Raw genomic sequence first — 12,207 nt, forward strand, 5'->3', positions numbered from 1 at the left:
TTAACCACTCCACCATTCCTTCATCGATTTAAGAGAGTTTAATCACTTTGACTGCATTTGTGTTCAAAACAAAACGGATAAAACGACGGAGGCGAGATTCAAACTCGCGCGGGCAGAGCCCAATGGATTAGCAGTTCATCGCCTTAACCACTCGGCCACCCCGTCCTTGATTATATCTGGTTTAATAATTTCGCCTGAATTTTTGATTAAAACAATCCGGTTAAAACGACGGAAGTGAGGTTCGAACTCGCGCGGGCAGAGCCCATTGGATTAGCGGTTCATCGCCTTAACCACTCGGCCTTTCCTTCATCGATTTAAAAGAGTTTAATCACTTTGACTGCATTTGTGTTCAAAACAAAACGGATAAAACGACGGACGCGAGATTCGAACTCGCGCGGGCAGAGCCCAATGGATTAGCAGTCCATCGCCTTAACCACTCGGCCATTACTTCCTCGACTTAGACGAGTTTAGTCATTTTGTTTGCATTTGTGTTCAAAACAAAACGGACAAAACGACGGAGGCGAGATTCGAACTCGCGCGGGCAGAGCACAATGGAATAGCAGTCCATCGCCTCAACCACTCGGCCACCCCTTCCTTGATTAAAACGGGTTTAATAATTTCGGCTGAATTTTTGATTAAAACAATCTGGTTAAAATGACGGAGGCGAGATTCGAACTCGCGCGGACAGAGCCCAACGGATTAGCAGTCCATCGCCTTAACCACTCGGCCACCCCGCCCTCAATTAAAACTGGTTTAATCATTTCGCCTGAATTATTGATTAAAACAATCCGGTTAAAACGACGGAAGTGAGATTCGAACTCGCGCGGGCAAAGCCCAATGGATCAGCAGTCCATCGCCTTAACCACTCGGCCACCCCGTCCTTTATTAAAACTGGTTTAATAATTTCGCCTGAATTTTTGATTAAAACAATCCGGTTAAAACGACGGAAGTGAGGTTCGAACTCGCGCGGGCAAAGCCTAATGGATTAGCGGTCCATCGCCTTAACCACTCGGCCACCCCGTCCTTGATTAAATCCGGTTTAATAATTTCGCCTGAATTTTTGATTAAAACAATCCGGTTAAAACGACGGAACCGAGATTCGAACTCGCGCGGGCAGAGCCCATTGGATTAGCGGTTCATCGCCTTAACCACTCGACCATTCCTTCATCGATTTAAGAGAGTTTAATCACTTTGACTGCATTTGTGTTCAAAACAAAACGGATTAAAGGACGGAGGCGAGATTCGAACTCCCGCGGGCAGAGCCCAATGGATTAGCAGTCCATCGCCTTAACCACTCGGCCACCCCGTCCTTGATTAAATCTGGTTTAATAATTTCGCCTGAATTTTTGATTAAAACAATCTGGTTAGAACGACGGGGGCGAGATTCGAACTCGCGCGGGCAGAGCCCAACGGATTAGCAGTCCATCGCCTTTACCACTCGGCCACCCCGTCCTCGATTAAAACTGGTTTAATCATTTCGTCTGAATTTTTGATTAAAACAATCCGGTTAAAACGACGGAAGTGAGGTTCGAACTCGCGCGGGCAAAGCCCAATGGATTAGCGGTCCATCGCCTTAACCACTCGGCCTTTCCTTCATCGATTTAAAAGAGTTTAATCACTTTGACTGCATTTGTGTTCAAAACAAAACGGATTAAACGACGGAGGCGAGATTCGAACTCGCGCGGGCAGAGCCCAATGGATTAGCAGTCCATCGCCTTAACCACTCGGCCACCCCGTCCTTGATTAAATCTGGTTTAATAATTTCGCCTGCATTTTTGATTAAAACAATCCGGTTAAAACGACGGAAGCGAGATTCGAACTCGCGCGGGCAGAGCCCAATGGATTAGCAGTCCATCGCCTTAACCACTCGGCCACCCCGTCCTTGATTAAATCTGGTTTAATAATTTCGCCTGAATTTTTGATTAAAGCAATCCGGTTAAAACGACGGAAGCGAGATTCGAACTCGCGCGGGCAGAGCCCAACGGATTAGTAGTCCATCGCCTTAACCACTTGGCCACCCCGTCCTCGATTAAAACTGGTTTAATCATTTCGTCTGAATTTGGGAGTAAAACATCCGGTTAAAACGACGGATTCGAGATTCGAACTCGCGCGGGCAGAGCCCATTGGATTAGCGGTTCATCGCCTTAACCACTCGACCATTCCTTCATCGATTTAAGAGAGTTTAAACACTTTGACTGCATTTGTGTTCAAAACAAAACGGATTAAACGACGGAGGCGAGATTCGAACTCGCGCGGGCAGAGCCCAATGGATTAGCAGTCCATCGCCTTAACCACTCGGCCACCCCGTCCTTGATTAAATCTGGTTTAATAATTTCGCCTGAATTTTTGATTAAAACAATCTGGTTAAAACGACGGGGGCGAGATTCGAACTCGCGCGGGCAGAGCCCAACGGATTAGCAGTCCATCGCCTTAACCACTCGGCCACCCCGTCCTCGATTAAAACTGGTTTAATCATTTCGTCTGAATTTGGGAGTAAAACATCCGGTTAAAACGACGGATTCGAGATTCGAACTCGCGCGTGCAGAGCCCATTGGATTAGCGGTTCATCGCCTTAACCACTCGACCATTCCTTCATCGATTTAAGAGAGTTTAATCACTTTGACTGCATTTGTGTTCAAAACAAAACGGATAAAACGACGGAGGCGAGATTCGAACTCGCGCGGGCAGACCACAATGGAACAGCAGTCCATAGCCTCAACCACTCGGCCACCCCGTCCTTGATTAAAACGGGTTTAATAATTTCGGCTGAATTTTTGATTAAAACAATCTGGTTAAAACGACGGAGGCGAGATTCGAACTCGCGCGTGCAGAGCCCATTGGATTAGCGGTTCATCGCCTTAACCACTCGACCATTCCTTCATCGATTTAAGAGAGTTTAATCACTTTGACTGCATTTGTGTTCAAAACAAAACGGATTAAACGACGGAGGCGAGATTCGAACACCCGCGGGCAGAGCCCAATGGATTAGCAGTCCATCGCCTTAACCACTCGGCCACCCCGTCCTTGATTAAATCTGGTTTAATAATTTCGCCTGAATTTTTGATTAAAACAATCTGGTTAAAACGACGGGGGCGAGATTCGAACTCGCGCGGGCAGAGCCCAACGGATTAGCAGTCCATCGTTTTAACCACTCGGCCACCCCGCCCTCAATTAAAACTGGTTTAATCATTTCGCCTGAATTATTGATTAAAACAATCCGGTTAAAACGACGGAAGTGAGATTCGAACTCGCGCGGGCAAAGCCCAATGGATCAGCAGTCCATCGCCCTAACCACTCGGCCACCCCGTCCTTGATTAAAACTGGTTTAATAATTTCGCCTGAATTTTTGATTAAAACAATCCGGTTAAAACGACGGAAGCGAGATTCGAACTCGCGCGGGCAAAGCTCAATGGATTAGCAGTCAATCGCCTTAACCACTCGGCCATTACTTCCTCGACTTAGACGAGTTTAGTCATTTTGTTTGCATTTGTGTTCAAAACAAAACGGATAAAACGACGGAGGCGAGATTCGAACTCGCGCGGGCAGAGCCCAATGGATTAGCGGTCCATCGCCTTAACCACTCGGCCATTCCTTCATCGATTTAAAAGAGTTTAATAACTTTGACTGCATTTGTGTTCAAAACAAAACGGATAAAACGACGGAGGCGAGATTCGAACTCGCGCGGGCAGACCACAATGGAACAGCAGTCCATAGCCTCAACCACTCGGCCACCCCGTCCTTGATTAAAACGGGTTTAATAATTTCGGCTGAATTTTTGATTAAAACAATCTGGTTAAAACGACGGAGGCGAGATTCGAACTCGCGCGGGCAGAGCCCAACGGATTAGTAGTCCATCGCTTTAACCACTCGGCCACCCCGTCCTCGATTAAAACCGGTTTAATCATTTCGCCTGAATTTTTGATTAAAACAATCCGGTTAAAACGACGGAAGTGAGGTTCGAACTCGCGCGGGCAAAGCCCAATGGATTAGCGGTCCATCGCCTTAACCACTCGGCCTTTCCTTCATCGATTTAAAAGAATTTAATCACTTTGACTGCATTTGTGTTCAAAACAAAACGGATTAAACGACGGAGGCGAGATTCGAACTCGCGCGGGCAGAGCCCAATGGATTAGCAGTCCATCGCCTTAACCACTCGGCCACCCCGTCCTTGATTAAATCTGGTTTAATAATTTCGCCTGAATTTTTGATTAAAACAATCTGGTTAGAACGACGGGGGCGAGATTCGAACTCGCGCGGGCAGAGCCCAACGGATTAGCAGTCCATCGCCTTTACCACTCGGCCACCCCGTCCTCGATTAAAACTGGTTTAATCATTTCGTCTGAATTTTTGATTAAAACAATCCGGTTAAAACGACGGAAGTGAGGTTCGAACTCGCGCGGGCAAAGCCCAATGGATTAGCGGTCCATCGCCTTAACCACTCGGCCTTTCCTTCATCGATTTAAAAGAGTTTAATCACTTTGACTGCATTTGTGTTCAAAACAAAACGGATTAAACGACGGAGGCGAGATTCGAACTCGCGCGGGCAGAGCCCAATGGATTAGCAGTCCATCGCCTTAACCACTCGGCCACCCCGTCCTTGATTAAATCTGGTTTAATAATTTCGCCTGCATTTTTGATTAAAACAATCCGGTTAAAACGACGGAAGCGAGATTCGAACTCGCGCGGGCAGAGCCCAATGGATTAGCAGTCCATCGCCTTAACCACTCGGCCACCCCGTCCTTGATTAAATCTGGTTTAATAATTTCGCCTGAATTTTTGATTAAAGCAATCCGGTTAAAACGACGGAAGCGAGATTCGAACTCGCGCGGGCAGAGCCCAACGGATTAGTAGTCCATCGCCTTAACCACTTGGCCACCCCGTCCTCGATTAAAACTGGTTTAATCATTTCGTCTGAATTTGGGAGTAAAACATCCGGTTAAAACGACGGATTCGAGATTCGAACTCGCGCGGGCAGAGCCCATTGGATTAGCGGTTCATCGCCTTAACCACTCGACCATTCCTTCATCGATTTAAGAGAGTTTAAACACTTTGACTGCATTTGTGTTCAAAACAAAACGGATTAAACGACGGAGGCGAGATTCGAACTCGCGCGGGCAGAGCCCAATGGATTAGCAGTCCATCGCCTTAACCACTCGGCCACCCCGTCCTTGATTAAATCTGGTTTAATAATTTCGCCTGAATTTTTGATTAAAACAATCTGGTTAAAACGACGGGGGCGAGATTCGAACTCGCGCGGGCAGAGCCCAACGGATTAGCAGTCCATCGCCTTAACCACTCGGCCACCCCGTCCTCGATTAAAACTGGTTTAATCATTTCGTCTGAATTTGGGAGTAAAACATCCGGTTAAAACGACGGATTCGAGATTCGAACTCGCGCGTGCAGAGCCCATTGGATTAGCGGTTCATCGCCTTAACCACTCGACCATTCCTTCATCGATTTAAGAGAGTTTAATCACTTTGACTGCATTTGTGTTCAAAACAAAACGGATTAAACGACGGAGGCGAGATTCGAACACCCGCGGGCAGAGCCCAATGGATTAGCAGTCCATCGCCTTAACCACTCGGCCACCCCGTCCTTGATTAAATCTGGTTTAATAATTTCGCCTGAATTTTTGATTAAAACAATCTGGTTAAAACGACGGGGGCGAGATTCGAACTCGCGCGGGCAGAGCCCAACGGATTAGCAGTCCATCGTTTTAACCACTCGGCCACCCCGCCCTCAATTAAAACTGGTTTAATCATTTCGCCTGAATTATTGATTAAAACAATCCGGTTAAAACGACGGAAGTGAGATTCGAACTCGCGCGGGCAAAGCCCAATGGATCAGCAGTCCATCGCCCTAACCACTCGGCCACCCCGTCCTTGATTAAAACTGGTTTAATAATTTCGCCTGAATTTTTGATTAAAACAATCCGGTTAAAACGACGGAAGCGAGATTCGAACTCGCGCGGGCAAAGCTCAATGGATTAGCAGTCAATCGCCTTAACCACTCGGCCATTACTTCCTCGACTTAGACGAGTTTAGTCATTTTGTTTGCATTTGTGTTCAAAACAAAACGGATAAAACGACGGAGGCGAGATTCGAACTCGCGCGGGCAGAGCCCAATGGATTAGCGGTCCATCGCCTTAACCACTCGGCCATTCCTTCATCGATTTAAAAGAGTTTAATAACTTTGACTGCATTTGTGTTCAAAACAAAACGGATAAAACGACGGAGGCGAGATTCGAACTCGCGCGGGCAGACCACAATGGAACAGCAGTCCATAGCCTCAACCACTCGGCCACCCCGTCCTTGATTAAAACGGGTTTAATAATTTCGGCTGAATTTTTGATTAAAACAATCTGGTTAAAACGACGGAGGCGAGATTCGAACTCGCGCGGGCAGAGCCCAACGGATTAGTAGTCCATCGCTTTAACCACTCGGCCACCCCGTCCTCGATTAAAACCGGTTTAATCATTTCGCCTGAATTTTTGATTAAAACAATCCGGTTAAAACGACGGAAGTGAGGTTCGAACTCGCGCGGGCAAAGCCCAATGGATTAGCGGTCCATCGCCTTAACCACTCGGCCTTTCCTTCATCGATTTAAAAGAATTGAATCACTTTGACTGCATTTGTGTTCAAAACAAAACGGATTAAACGACGGAGGCGAGATTCGAACTCGCGCGGGCAGAGCCCAATGGATTAGCAGTCCATCGTCTTAACCACTCGGCCACCCCGTCCTTGATTAAATCTGGTTTAATAATTTCGCCTGAATTTTTGATTAAAACAATCCGGTTAAAACGACGGAAGCGAGATTCGAACTCGCGCGGGCAGAGCCCAATGGATTAGCAGTCCATCGCCTTAACCACTCGGCCACCCCGTCCTTGATTAAATCTGGTTTAATAATTTCGCCTGAATTTTTGATTAAAACAATCCGGTTAAAACGACGGAAGCGAGATTCGAACTCGCGCGGGCAGAGCCCAACGGATTAGCAGTCCATCGCCTTAACCACTCGGCCACCCCGTCCTCGATTAAAACTGGTTTAATCATTTCGTCTGAATTTGGGAGTAAAACATCCGGTTAAAACGACGGATTCGAGATTCGAACTCGCGCGGGCAGAGCCCATTGGATTAGCGGTTCATCGCCTTAACCACTCGACCATTCCTTCATCGATTTAAGAGAGTTTAATCACTTTGACTGCATTTGTGTTCAAAACAAAACGGATTAAACGACGGAGGCGAGATTCGAACTCGCGCGGGCAGAGCCCAATGGATTAGCAGTCCATCGCCTTAACCACTCGGCCACCCCGTCCTTGATTAAATCTGGTTTAATAATTTCGCCTGAATTTTTGATTAAAACAATCTGGTTAAAACGACGGGGGCGAGATTCGAACTCGCGCGGGCAGAGCCCAACGGATTAGCAGTCCATCGCCTTAACCACTCGGCCACCCCGTCCTCGATTAAAACTGGTTTAATCATTTCGTCTGAATTTGGGAGTAAAACATCCGGTTAAAACGACGGATTCGAGATACGAACTCGCGCGGGCAGAGCCCATTGGATTAGCGGTTCATCGCCTTAACCACTCGACCATTCCTTCATCGATTTAAGAGAGTTAAATCACTTTGACTGCATTTGTGTTCAAAACAAAACGGATTAAACGACGGAGGCGAGATTCGAACTCCCGCGGGCAGAGCCCAATGGATTAGCAGTCCATCGCCTTAACCACTCGGCCACCCCGTCCTTGATTAAATCTGGTTTAATAATTTCGCCTGAATTTTTGATTAAAACAATCTGGTTAAAACGACGGGGGCGAGATTCGAACTCGCGCGGGCAGAGCCCAACGGATTAGCAGTCCATCCCCTTAACCACTCGGCCACCCCGTCCTCGATTAAAACTGGTTTAATCATTTCGTCTGAATTTTTGATTAAAACAATCCGGTTAAAACGACGGAAGTGAGGTTCGAACTCGCGCGGGCAAAGCCCAATGGATTAGCGGTCCATCGCCTTAACCACTCGGCCTTTCCTTCATCGATTTAAAAGAGTTTAATCACTTTGACTGCATTTGTGTTCAAAACAAAACGGATTAAACGACGGAGGCGAGATTCAAACTCGCGCGGGCAGAGCCCAATGGATTAGCAGTCCATCGCCTTAACCACTCGGCCACCCCGTCCTTGATTAAATCTGGTTTAATAATTTCGCCTGAATTTTTGATTAAAACAATCTGGTTAAAACGACGGGGGCGAGAATCGAACTCGCGCGGGCAGAGCCCAATGGATTAGCAGTCCATCGCCTTAACCACTCGGCCACCCCGTCCTTGATTAAATCTGGTTTAATAATTTCGCCTGAATTTTTGATTAAAACAATCCGGTTAAAACGACGGAAGCGAGATTCGAACTCGCGCGGGCAGAGCCCAACGGATTAGCAGTCCATCGCCTTAACCACTCGGCCACCCCGTCCTCGATTAAAACTGGTTTAATCATTTCGTCTGAATTTGGGAGTAAAACATCCGGTTAAAACGACGGATTTGAGATTCGAACTCGCGCGGGCAGAGCCCATTGGATTAGCGGTTCATCGCCTTAACCACTCGACCATTCCTTCATCGATTTAAGAGAGTTTAATCACTTTGACTGCATTTGTGTTCAAAACAAAACGGATTAAACGACGGAGGCGAGATTCGAACTCGCGCGGGCAGAGCCCAATGGATTAGCAGTCCATCGCCTTAACCACTCGGCCACCCCGTCCTTGATTAAATCTGGTTTAATAATTTCGCCTGAATTTTTGATTAAAACAATCTGGTTAAAACGACGGGGGCGAGATTCGAACTCGCGCGGGCAGAGCCCAACGGATTAGCAGTCCATCGCCTTAACCATTCGGCCACCCCGTCCTCGATTAAAACTGGTTTAATCATTTCGTCTGAATTTGGGAGTAAAACATCCGGTTAAAACGACGGATTCGAGATTCGAACTCGCGCGGGCAGAGCCCATTGGATTAGCGGTTCATCGCCTTAACCACTCGACCATTCCTTCATCGATTTAAGAGAGTTTAATCACTTTGACTGCATTTGTGTTCAAAACAAAACGGATTAAACGACGGAGGCGAGATTCGAACTCCCGCGGGCAGAGCCCAATGTATAAGCAGTCCATCGCCTTAACCACTCGGCCACCCCGTCCTTGATTAAATCTGGTTTAATAATTTCGCCTGAATTTTTGATTAAAACAATCTGGTTAAAACGACGGGGGCGAGATTCGAACTCGCGCGGGCAGAGCCCAACGGATTAGCAGTCCATCGCCTTAACCACTCGGCCACCCCGTCCTCGATTAAAACTGGTTTAATCATTTCGTCTGAATTTTTGATTAAAACAATCCGGTTAAAACGACGGAAGTGAGGTTCGAACTCGCGCGGGCAAAGCCCAATGGATTAGCTGTCCATCGCCTTAACCACTCGGCCTTTCCTTCATCGCTTCAAAAGAGTTTAATAATTTCGCCTGAATTTTTGATTAAAACAATCTGGTTAAAACGACGGGGGCGAGATTCGAACTCGCGCGGGCAGAGCCCAACGGATTAGCAGTCCATCCCCTTAACCACTCGGCCACCCCGACCTCGATTAAAACTGGTTTAATCATTTCGTCTGAATTTTTGATTAAAACAATCCGGTTAAAACGACGGAAGTGAGGTTCGAACTCGCGCGGGCAAAGCCCAATGGATTAGCGGTCCATCGCCTTAACCACTCGGCCTTTCCTTCATCGATTTAAAAGAGTTTAATCACTTTGACTGCATTTGTGTTCAAAACAAAACGGATTAAACGACGGAGGCGAGATTCAAACTCGCGCGGGCAGAGCCCAACGGATTAGCAGTCCATCGCCTTAACCACTCGGCCACCCCGTCCTCGATTAAAACTGGTTTAATCATTTCGTCTGAATTTGGGAGTAAAACATCCGGTTAAAACGACGGATTCGAGATTCGAACTCGCGCGGGCAGAGCCCATTGGATTAGCGGTTCATCGCCTTAACCACTCGACCATTCCTTCATCGATTTAAGAGAGTTTAATCACTTTGACTGCATTTGTGTTCAAAACAAAACGGATTAAACGACGGAGGCGAGATTCGAACTCGCGCGGGCAGAGCCCAATGGATTAGCAGTCCATCGCCTTAACCACTCGGCCACCCCGTCCTTGATTAAATCTGGTTTAATAATTTCGCCTGAATTTTTGATTAAAACAATCTGGTTAAAACGACGGGGGCGAGATTCGAACTCGCGCGGGCAGAGCCCAACGGATTAGCAGTCCATCGCCTTAACCACTCGGCCACCCCGTCCTCGATTAAAACTGGTTTAATCATTTCGTCTGAATTTGAGAGTAAAACATCCGGTTAAAACGACGGATTCGAGATACGAACTCGCGCGGGCAGAGCCCATTGGATTAGCGGTTCATCGCCTTAACCACTCGACCATTCCTTCATCGATTTAAGAGAGTTTAATCACTTTGACTGCATTTGTGTTCAAAACAAAACGGATTAAACGACGGAGGCGAGATTCGAACTCCCGCGGGCAGAGCCCAATGGATTAGCAGTCCATCGACTTAACCACTCGGCCACCCCGTCCTTGATTAAATCTGGTTTAATAATTTCGCCTGAATTTTTGATTAAAACAATCTGGTTAAAACGACGGGGGCGAGATTCGAACTCGCGCGGGCAGAGCCCAACGGATTAGCAGTCCATCCCCTTAACCACTCGGCCACCCCGTCCTCGATTAAAACTGGTTTAATCATTTCGTCTGAATTTTTGATTAAAACAATCCGGTTAAAACGACGGAAGTGAGGTTCGAACTCGCGCGGGCAAAGCCCAATGGATTAGCGGTCCATCGCCTTAACCACTCGGCCTTTCCTTCATCGATTTAAAAGAGTTTAATCACTTTGACTGCATTTGTGTTCAAAACAAAACGGATTAAACGACGGAGGCGAGATTCAAACTCGCGCGGGCAGAGCCCAATGGATTAGCAGTCCATCGCCTTAACCACTCGGCCACCCCGTCCTTGATTAAATCTGGTTTAATAATTTCGCCTGAATTTTTGATTAAAACAATCTGGTTAAAACGACGGGGGCGAGATTCGAACTCGCGCGGGCAGAGCCCAATGGATTAGCAGTCCATCGCCTTAACCACTCGGCCACCCCGTCCTTGATTAAATCTGGTTTAATAATTTCGCCTGAATTTTTGATTAAAACAATCCGGTTAAAACGACGGAAGCGAGATTCGAACTCGCGCGGGCAGAGCCCAACGGATTAGCAGTCCATCGCCTTAACCACTCGGCCACCCCGTCCTCGATTAAAACTGGTTTAATCATTTCGTCTGAATTTGGGAGTAAAACATCCGGTTAAAACGACGGATTCGAGATTCGAACTCGCGCGGGCAGAGCCCATTGGATTAGCGGTTCATCGCCTTAACCACTCGACCATTCCTTCATCGATTTAAGAGAGTTTAATCACTTTGACTGCATTTGTGTTCAAAACAAAACGGATTAAACGACGGAGGCGAGATTCGAACTCCCGCGGGCAGAGCCCAATGGATAAGCAGTCCATCGCCTTAACCACTCGGCCACCCCGTCCTTGATTAAATCTGGTTTAATAATTTCGCCTGAATTTTTGATTAAAACAATCTGGTTAAAACGACGGGGGCGAGATTCGAACTCGCGCGGGCAGAGCCCAACGGATTAGCAGTCCATCGCCTTAACCACTCGGCCACCCCGTCCTCGATTAAAACTGGTTTAATCATTTCGTCTGAATTTTTGATTAAAACAATCCGGTTAAAACGACTGAAGTGAGGTTCGAACTCGCGCGGGCAAAGCCCAATGGATTAGCTGTCCATCGCCTTAACCACTCGGCCTTTCCTTCATCGCTTCAAAAGAGTTTAATAATTTCGCCTGAATTTTTGATTAAAACAATCTGGTTAAAACGACGGGGGCGAGATTCGAACTCGCGCGGGCAGAGCCCAACGGATTAGCAGTCCATCCCCTTAACCACTCGGCCACCCCGTCCTCGATTAAAACTGGTTTAATCATTTCGTCTGAATTTTTGATTAAAACAATCCGGTTAAAACGACGGAAGTGAGGTTCGAACTCGCGCGGGCAAAGCCCAATGGATTAGCGGTCCATCGCCTTAACCACTCGGCCTTTCCTTCATCGATTTAAAAGAGTTTAATCACTTTGACTGCATTTGTGT

The 12,207-nt window shown here is 47.2% G+C and overlaps 67 non-coding genes across 67 annotated transcripts; all 67 read right to left on the minus strand.

Annotated features, from left to right (window-relative positions):
- Nucleotides 1-83: 83 nt before the first annotated feature.
- TRNAS-GCU (transfer RNA serine (anticodon GCU)) lies at nt 84-165 on the minus strand. Its single transcript has one exon. It is a non-coding gene; the product is annotated as a tRNA-Ser (tRNA).
- Nucleotides 166-369: 204 nt separating this feature from the next.
- Nucleotides 370-451, minus strand: TRNAS-GCU (transfer RNA serine (anticodon GCU)). Its single transcript has one exon. It is a non-coding gene; the product is annotated as a tRNA-Ser (tRNA).
- A 61-nt stretch (nt 452-512) lies between these two features.
- TRNAS-GCU (transfer RNA serine (anticodon GCU)) lies at nt 513-594 on the minus strand. Its single transcript has one exon. It is a non-coding gene; the product is annotated as a tRNA-Ser (tRNA).
- Nucleotides 595-655: 61 nt separating this feature from the next.
- On the minus strand, nt 656-737 carry TRNAS-GCU (transfer RNA serine (anticodon GCU)). Its single transcript has one exon. It is a non-coding gene; the product is annotated as a tRNA-Ser (tRNA).
- A 61-nt stretch (nt 738-798) lies between these two features.
- On the minus strand, nt 799-880 carry TRNAS-GCU (transfer RNA serine (anticodon GCU)). The gene has a single exon. It is a non-coding gene; the product is annotated as a tRNA-Ser (tRNA).
- Nucleotides 881-941: 61 nt separating this feature from the next.
- Nucleotides 942-1,023, minus strand: TRNAS-GCU (transfer RNA serine (anticodon GCU)). Its single transcript has one exon. It is a non-coding gene; the product is annotated as a tRNA-Ser (tRNA).
- A 204-nt stretch (nt 1,024-1,227) lies between these two features.
- TRNAS-GCU (transfer RNA serine (anticodon GCU)) lies at nt 1,228-1,309 on the minus strand. Its single transcript has one exon. It is a non-coding gene; the product is annotated as a tRNA-Ser (tRNA).
- Nucleotides 1,310-1,370: 61 nt separating this feature from the next.
- On the minus strand, nt 1,371-1,452 carry TRNAS-GCU (transfer RNA serine (anticodon GCU)). Its single transcript has one exon. It is a non-coding gene; the product is annotated as a tRNA-Ser (tRNA).
- Nucleotides 1,453-1,513: 61 nt separating this feature from the next.
- Nucleotides 1,514-1,595, minus strand: TRNAS-GCU (transfer RNA serine (anticodon GCU)). Its single transcript has one exon. It is a non-coding gene; the product is annotated as a tRNA-Ser (tRNA).
- Nucleotides 1,596-1,656: 61 nt separating this feature from the next.
- On the minus strand, nt 1,657-1,738 carry TRNAS-GCU (transfer RNA serine (anticodon GCU)). The gene has a single exon. It is a non-coding gene; the product is annotated as a tRNA-Ser (tRNA).
- A 61-nt stretch (nt 1,739-1,799) lies between these two features.
- On the minus strand, nt 1,800-1,881 carry TRNAS-GCU (transfer RNA serine (anticodon GCU)). The gene has a single exon. It is a non-coding gene; the product is annotated as a tRNA-Ser (tRNA).
- A 61-nt stretch (nt 1,882-1,942) lies between these two features.
- On the minus strand, nt 1,943-2,024 carry TRNAS-ACU (transfer RNA serine (anticodon ACU)). The gene has a single exon. It is a non-coding gene; the product is annotated as a tRNA-Ser (tRNA).
- A 203-nt stretch (nt 2,025-2,227) lies between these two features.
- TRNAS-GCU (transfer RNA serine (anticodon GCU)) lies at nt 2,228-2,309 on the minus strand. Its single transcript has one exon. It is a non-coding gene; the product is annotated as a tRNA-Ser (tRNA).
- A 61-nt stretch (nt 2,310-2,370) lies between these two features.
- TRNAS-GCU (transfer RNA serine (anticodon GCU)) lies at nt 2,371-2,452 on the minus strand. The gene has a single exon. It is a non-coding gene; the product is annotated as a tRNA-Ser (tRNA).
- A 203-nt stretch (nt 2,453-2,655) lies between these two features.
- TRNAS-GCU (transfer RNA serine (anticodon GCU)) lies at nt 2,656-2,737 on the minus strand. The gene has a single exon. It is a non-coding gene; the product is annotated as a tRNA-Ser (tRNA).
- A 204-nt stretch (nt 2,738-2,941) lies between these two features.
- On the minus strand, nt 2,942-3,023 carry TRNAS-GCU (transfer RNA serine (anticodon GCU)). Its single transcript has one exon. It is a non-coding gene; the product is annotated as a tRNA-Ser (tRNA).
- A 61-nt stretch (nt 3,024-3,084) lies between these two features.
- Nucleotides 3,085-3,166, minus strand: TRNAS-GCU (transfer RNA serine (anticodon GCU)). Its single transcript has one exon. It is a non-coding gene; the product is annotated as a tRNA-Ser (tRNA).
- A 61-nt stretch (nt 3,167-3,227) lies between these two features.
- TRNAS-GCU (transfer RNA serine (anticodon GCU)) lies at nt 3,228-3,309 on the minus strand. Its single transcript has one exon. It is a non-coding gene; the product is annotated as a tRNA-Ser (tRNA).
- A 204-nt stretch (nt 3,310-3,513) lies between these two features.
- On the minus strand, nt 3,514-3,595 carry TRNAS-GCU (transfer RNA serine (anticodon GCU)). Its single transcript has one exon. It is a non-coding gene; the product is annotated as a tRNA-Ser (tRNA).
- A 61-nt stretch (nt 3,596-3,656) lies between these two features.
- Nucleotides 3,657-3,738, minus strand: TRNAS-GCU (transfer RNA serine (anticodon GCU)). The gene has a single exon. It is a non-coding gene; the product is annotated as a tRNA-Ser (tRNA).
- A 61-nt stretch (nt 3,739-3,799) lies between these two features.
- TRNAS-ACU (transfer RNA serine (anticodon ACU)) lies at nt 3,800-3,881 on the minus strand. Its single transcript has one exon. It is a non-coding gene; the product is annotated as a tRNA-Ser (tRNA).
- Nucleotides 3,882-3,942: 61 nt separating this feature from the next.
- On the minus strand, nt 3,943-4,024 carry TRNAS-GCU (transfer RNA serine (anticodon GCU)). Its single transcript has one exon. It is a non-coding gene; the product is annotated as a tRNA-Ser (tRNA).
- Nucleotides 4,025-4,085: 61 nt separating this feature from the next.
- On the minus strand, nt 4,086-4,167 carry TRNAS-GCU (transfer RNA serine (anticodon GCU)). Its single transcript has one exon. It is a non-coding gene; the product is annotated as a tRNA-Ser (tRNA).
- A 61-nt stretch (nt 4,168-4,228) lies between these two features.
- TRNAS-GCU (transfer RNA serine (anticodon GCU)) lies at nt 4,229-4,310 on the minus strand. The gene has a single exon. It is a non-coding gene; the product is annotated as a tRNA-Ser (tRNA).
- A 61-nt stretch (nt 4,311-4,371) lies between these two features.
- Nucleotides 4,372-4,453, minus strand: TRNAS-GCU (transfer RNA serine (anticodon GCU)). Its single transcript has one exon. It is a non-coding gene; the product is annotated as a tRNA-Ser (tRNA).
- A 61-nt stretch (nt 4,454-4,514) lies between these two features.
- Nucleotides 4,515-4,596, minus strand: TRNAS-GCU (transfer RNA serine (anticodon GCU)). The gene has a single exon. It is a non-coding gene; the product is annotated as a tRNA-Ser (tRNA).
- A 61-nt stretch (nt 4,597-4,657) lies between these two features.
- Nucleotides 4,658-4,739, minus strand: TRNAS-GCU (transfer RNA serine (anticodon GCU)). Its single transcript has one exon. It is a non-coding gene; the product is annotated as a tRNA-Ser (tRNA).
- A 61-nt stretch (nt 4,740-4,800) lies between these two features.
- On the minus strand, nt 4,801-4,882 carry TRNAS-ACU (transfer RNA serine (anticodon ACU)). The gene has a single exon. It is a non-coding gene; the product is annotated as a tRNA-Ser (tRNA).
- Nucleotides 4,883-5,085: 203 nt separating this feature from the next.
- On the minus strand, nt 5,086-5,167 carry TRNAS-GCU (transfer RNA serine (anticodon GCU)). The gene has a single exon. It is a non-coding gene; the product is annotated as a tRNA-Ser (tRNA).
- A 61-nt stretch (nt 5,168-5,228) lies between these two features.
- TRNAS-GCU (transfer RNA serine (anticodon GCU)) lies at nt 5,229-5,310 on the minus strand. Its single transcript has one exon. It is a non-coding gene; the product is annotated as a tRNA-Ser (tRNA).
- Nucleotides 5,311-5,513: 203 nt separating this feature from the next.
- On the minus strand, nt 5,514-5,595 carry TRNAS-GCU (transfer RNA serine (anticodon GCU)). The gene has a single exon. It is a non-coding gene; the product is annotated as a tRNA-Ser (tRNA).
- Nucleotides 5,596-5,656: 61 nt separating this feature from the next.
- Nucleotides 5,657-5,738, minus strand: TRNAS-GCU (transfer RNA serine (anticodon GCU)). The gene has a single exon. It is a non-coding gene; the product is annotated as a tRNA-Ser (tRNA).
- A 61-nt stretch (nt 5,739-5,799) lies between these two features.
- On the minus strand, nt 5,800-5,881 carry TRNAS-GCU (transfer RNA serine (anticodon GCU)). Its single transcript has one exon. It is a non-coding gene; the product is annotated as a tRNA-Ser (tRNA).
- Nucleotides 5,882-6,085: 204 nt separating this feature from the next.
- TRNAS-GCU (transfer RNA serine (anticodon GCU)) lies at nt 6,086-6,167 on the minus strand. Its single transcript has one exon. It is a non-coding gene; the product is annotated as a tRNA-Ser (tRNA).
- A 61-nt stretch (nt 6,168-6,228) lies between these two features.
- On the minus strand, nt 6,229-6,310 carry TRNAS-GCU (transfer RNA serine (anticodon GCU)). The gene has a single exon. It is a non-coding gene; the product is annotated as a tRNA-Ser (tRNA).
- A 61-nt stretch (nt 6,311-6,371) lies between these two features.
- On the minus strand, nt 6,372-6,453 carry TRNAS-ACU (transfer RNA serine (anticodon ACU)). Its single transcript has one exon. It is a non-coding gene; the product is annotated as a tRNA-Ser (tRNA).
- A 61-nt stretch (nt 6,454-6,514) lies between these two features.
- On the minus strand, nt 6,515-6,596 carry TRNAS-GCU (transfer RNA serine (anticodon GCU)). The gene has a single exon. It is a non-coding gene; the product is annotated as a tRNA-Ser (tRNA).
- A 61-nt stretch (nt 6,597-6,657) lies between these two features.
- On the minus strand, nt 6,658-6,739 carry TRNAS-GCU (transfer RNA serine (anticodon GCU)). The gene has a single exon. It is a non-coding gene; the product is annotated as a tRNA-Ser (tRNA).
- Nucleotides 6,740-6,800: 61 nt separating this feature from the next.
- Nucleotides 6,801-6,882, minus strand: TRNAS-GCU (transfer RNA serine (anticodon GCU)). The gene has a single exon. It is a non-coding gene; the product is annotated as a tRNA-Ser (tRNA).
- Nucleotides 6,883-6,943: 61 nt separating this feature from the next.
- TRNAS-GCU (transfer RNA serine (anticodon GCU)) lies at nt 6,944-7,025 on the minus strand. The gene has a single exon. It is a non-coding gene; the product is annotated as a tRNA-Ser (tRNA).
- A 203-nt stretch (nt 7,026-7,228) lies between these two features.
- On the minus strand, nt 7,229-7,310 carry TRNAS-GCU (transfer RNA serine (anticodon GCU)). The gene has a single exon. It is a non-coding gene; the product is annotated as a tRNA-Ser (tRNA).
- A 61-nt stretch (nt 7,311-7,371) lies between these two features.
- TRNAS-GCU (transfer RNA serine (anticodon GCU)) lies at nt 7,372-7,453 on the minus strand. Its single transcript has one exon. It is a non-coding gene; the product is annotated as a tRNA-Ser (tRNA).
- A 203-nt stretch (nt 7,454-7,656) lies between these two features.
- Nucleotides 7,657-7,738, minus strand: TRNAS-GCU (transfer RNA serine (anticodon GCU)). The gene has a single exon. It is a non-coding gene; the product is annotated as a tRNA-Ser (tRNA).
- A 61-nt stretch (nt 7,739-7,799) lies between these two features.
- TRNAS-GCU (transfer RNA serine (anticodon GCU)) lies at nt 7,800-7,881 on the minus strand. Its single transcript has one exon. It is a non-coding gene; the product is annotated as a tRNA-Ser (tRNA).
- Nucleotides 7,882-7,942: 61 nt separating this feature from the next.
- On the minus strand, nt 7,943-8,024 carry TRNAS-GCU (transfer RNA serine (anticodon GCU)). Its single transcript has one exon. It is a non-coding gene; the product is annotated as a tRNA-Ser (tRNA).
- A 61-nt stretch (nt 8,025-8,085) lies between these two features.
- On the minus strand, nt 8,086-8,167 carry TRNAS-GCU (transfer RNA serine (anticodon GCU)). Its single transcript has one exon. It is a non-coding gene; the product is annotated as a tRNA-Ser (tRNA).
- A 61-nt stretch (nt 8,168-8,228) lies between these two features.
- On the minus strand, nt 8,229-8,310 carry TRNAS-GCU (transfer RNA serine (anticodon GCU)). The gene has a single exon. It is a non-coding gene; the product is annotated as a tRNA-Ser (tRNA).
- Nucleotides 8,311-8,371: 61 nt separating this feature from the next.
- TRNAS-GCU (transfer RNA serine (anticodon GCU)) lies at nt 8,372-8,453 on the minus strand. The gene has a single exon. It is a non-coding gene; the product is annotated as a tRNA-Ser (tRNA).
- Nucleotides 8,454-8,656: 203 nt separating this feature from the next.
- TRNAS-GCU (transfer RNA serine (anticodon GCU)) lies at nt 8,657-8,738 on the minus strand. The gene has a single exon. It is a non-coding gene; the product is annotated as a tRNA-Ser (tRNA).
- A 61-nt stretch (nt 8,739-8,799) lies between these two features.
- TRNAS-GCU (transfer RNA serine (anticodon GCU)) lies at nt 8,800-8,881 on the minus strand. Its single transcript has one exon. It is a non-coding gene; the product is annotated as a tRNA-Ser (tRNA).
- Nucleotides 8,882-9,084: 203 nt separating this feature from the next.
- TRNAS-GCU (transfer RNA serine (anticodon GCU)) lies at nt 9,085-9,166 on the minus strand. Its single transcript has one exon. It is a non-coding gene; the product is annotated as a tRNA-Ser (tRNA).
- Nucleotides 9,167-9,227: 61 nt separating this feature from the next.
- Nucleotides 9,228-9,309, minus strand: TRNAS-GCU (transfer RNA serine (anticodon GCU)). The gene has a single exon. It is a non-coding gene; the product is annotated as a tRNA-Ser (tRNA).
- Nucleotides 9,310-9,513: 204 nt separating this feature from the next.
- TRNAS-GCU (transfer RNA serine (anticodon GCU)) lies at nt 9,514-9,595 on the minus strand. The gene has a single exon. It is a non-coding gene; the product is annotated as a tRNA-Ser (tRNA).
- Nucleotides 9,596-9,656: 61 nt separating this feature from the next.
- Nucleotides 9,657-9,738, minus strand: TRNAS-GCU (transfer RNA serine (anticodon GCU)). Its single transcript has one exon. It is a non-coding gene; the product is annotated as a tRNA-Ser (tRNA).
- A 61-nt stretch (nt 9,739-9,799) lies between these two features.
- On the minus strand, nt 9,800-9,881 carry TRNAS-GCU (transfer RNA serine (anticodon GCU)). Its single transcript has one exon. It is a non-coding gene; the product is annotated as a tRNA-Ser (tRNA).
- Nucleotides 9,882-10,084: 203 nt separating this feature from the next.
- Nucleotides 10,085-10,166, minus strand: TRNAS-GCU (transfer RNA serine (anticodon GCU)). The gene has a single exon. It is a non-coding gene; the product is annotated as a tRNA-Ser (tRNA).
- Nucleotides 10,167-10,227: 61 nt separating this feature from the next.
- Nucleotides 10,228-10,309, minus strand: TRNAS-GCU (transfer RNA serine (anticodon GCU)). The gene has a single exon. It is a non-coding gene; the product is annotated as a tRNA-Ser (tRNA).
- Nucleotides 10,310-10,512: 203 nt separating this feature from the next.
- TRNAS-GCU (transfer RNA serine (anticodon GCU)) lies at nt 10,513-10,594 on the minus strand. Its single transcript has one exon. It is a non-coding gene; the product is annotated as a tRNA-Ser (tRNA).
- A 61-nt stretch (nt 10,595-10,655) lies between these two features.
- TRNAS-GCU (transfer RNA serine (anticodon GCU)) lies at nt 10,656-10,737 on the minus strand. Its single transcript has one exon. It is a non-coding gene; the product is annotated as a tRNA-Ser (tRNA).
- A 61-nt stretch (nt 10,738-10,798) lies between these two features.
- Nucleotides 10,799-10,880, minus strand: TRNAS-GCU (transfer RNA serine (anticodon GCU)). The gene has a single exon. It is a non-coding gene; the product is annotated as a tRNA-Ser (tRNA).
- Nucleotides 10,881-10,941: 61 nt separating this feature from the next.
- Nucleotides 10,942-11,023, minus strand: TRNAS-GCU (transfer RNA serine (anticodon GCU)). Its single transcript has one exon. It is a non-coding gene; the product is annotated as a tRNA-Ser (tRNA).
- Nucleotides 11,024-11,084: 61 nt separating this feature from the next.
- Nucleotides 11,085-11,166, minus strand: TRNAS-GCU (transfer RNA serine (anticodon GCU)). Its single transcript has one exon. It is a non-coding gene; the product is annotated as a tRNA-Ser (tRNA).
- Nucleotides 11,167-11,227: 61 nt separating this feature from the next.
- Nucleotides 11,228-11,309, minus strand: TRNAS-GCU (transfer RNA serine (anticodon GCU)). Its single transcript has one exon. It is a non-coding gene; the product is annotated as a tRNA-Ser (tRNA).
- A 203-nt stretch (nt 11,310-11,512) lies between these two features.
- Nucleotides 11,513-11,594, minus strand: TRNAS-GCU (transfer RNA serine (anticodon GCU)). The gene has a single exon. It is a non-coding gene; the product is annotated as a tRNA-Ser (tRNA).
- Nucleotides 11,595-11,655: 61 nt separating this feature from the next.
- Nucleotides 11,656-11,737, minus strand: TRNAS-GCU (transfer RNA serine (anticodon GCU)). The gene has a single exon. It is a non-coding gene; the product is annotated as a tRNA-Ser (tRNA).
- A 204-nt stretch (nt 11,738-11,941) lies between these two features.
- On the minus strand, nt 11,942-12,023 carry TRNAS-GCU (transfer RNA serine (anticodon GCU)). The gene has a single exon. It is a non-coding gene; the product is annotated as a tRNA-Ser (tRNA).
- A 61-nt stretch (nt 12,024-12,084) lies between these two features.
- TRNAS-GCU (transfer RNA serine (anticodon GCU)) lies at nt 12,085-12,166 on the minus strand. The gene has a single exon. It is a non-coding gene; the product is annotated as a tRNA-Ser (tRNA).
- Nucleotides 12,167-12,207: the final 41 nt, after the last annotated feature.

This window comes from Phalangium opilio, unplaced genomic scaffold (genome assembly GCF_054372755.1).
Source record: "Phalangium opilio isolate 3A_F unplaced genomic scaffold, DU_Popi_V2 ptg000225l_1, whole genome shotgun sequence".
NCBI classification, from domain to species: domain Eukaryota; kingdom Metazoa; phylum Arthropoda; class Arachnida; order Opiliones; family Phalangiidae; genus Phalangium; species Phalangium opilio.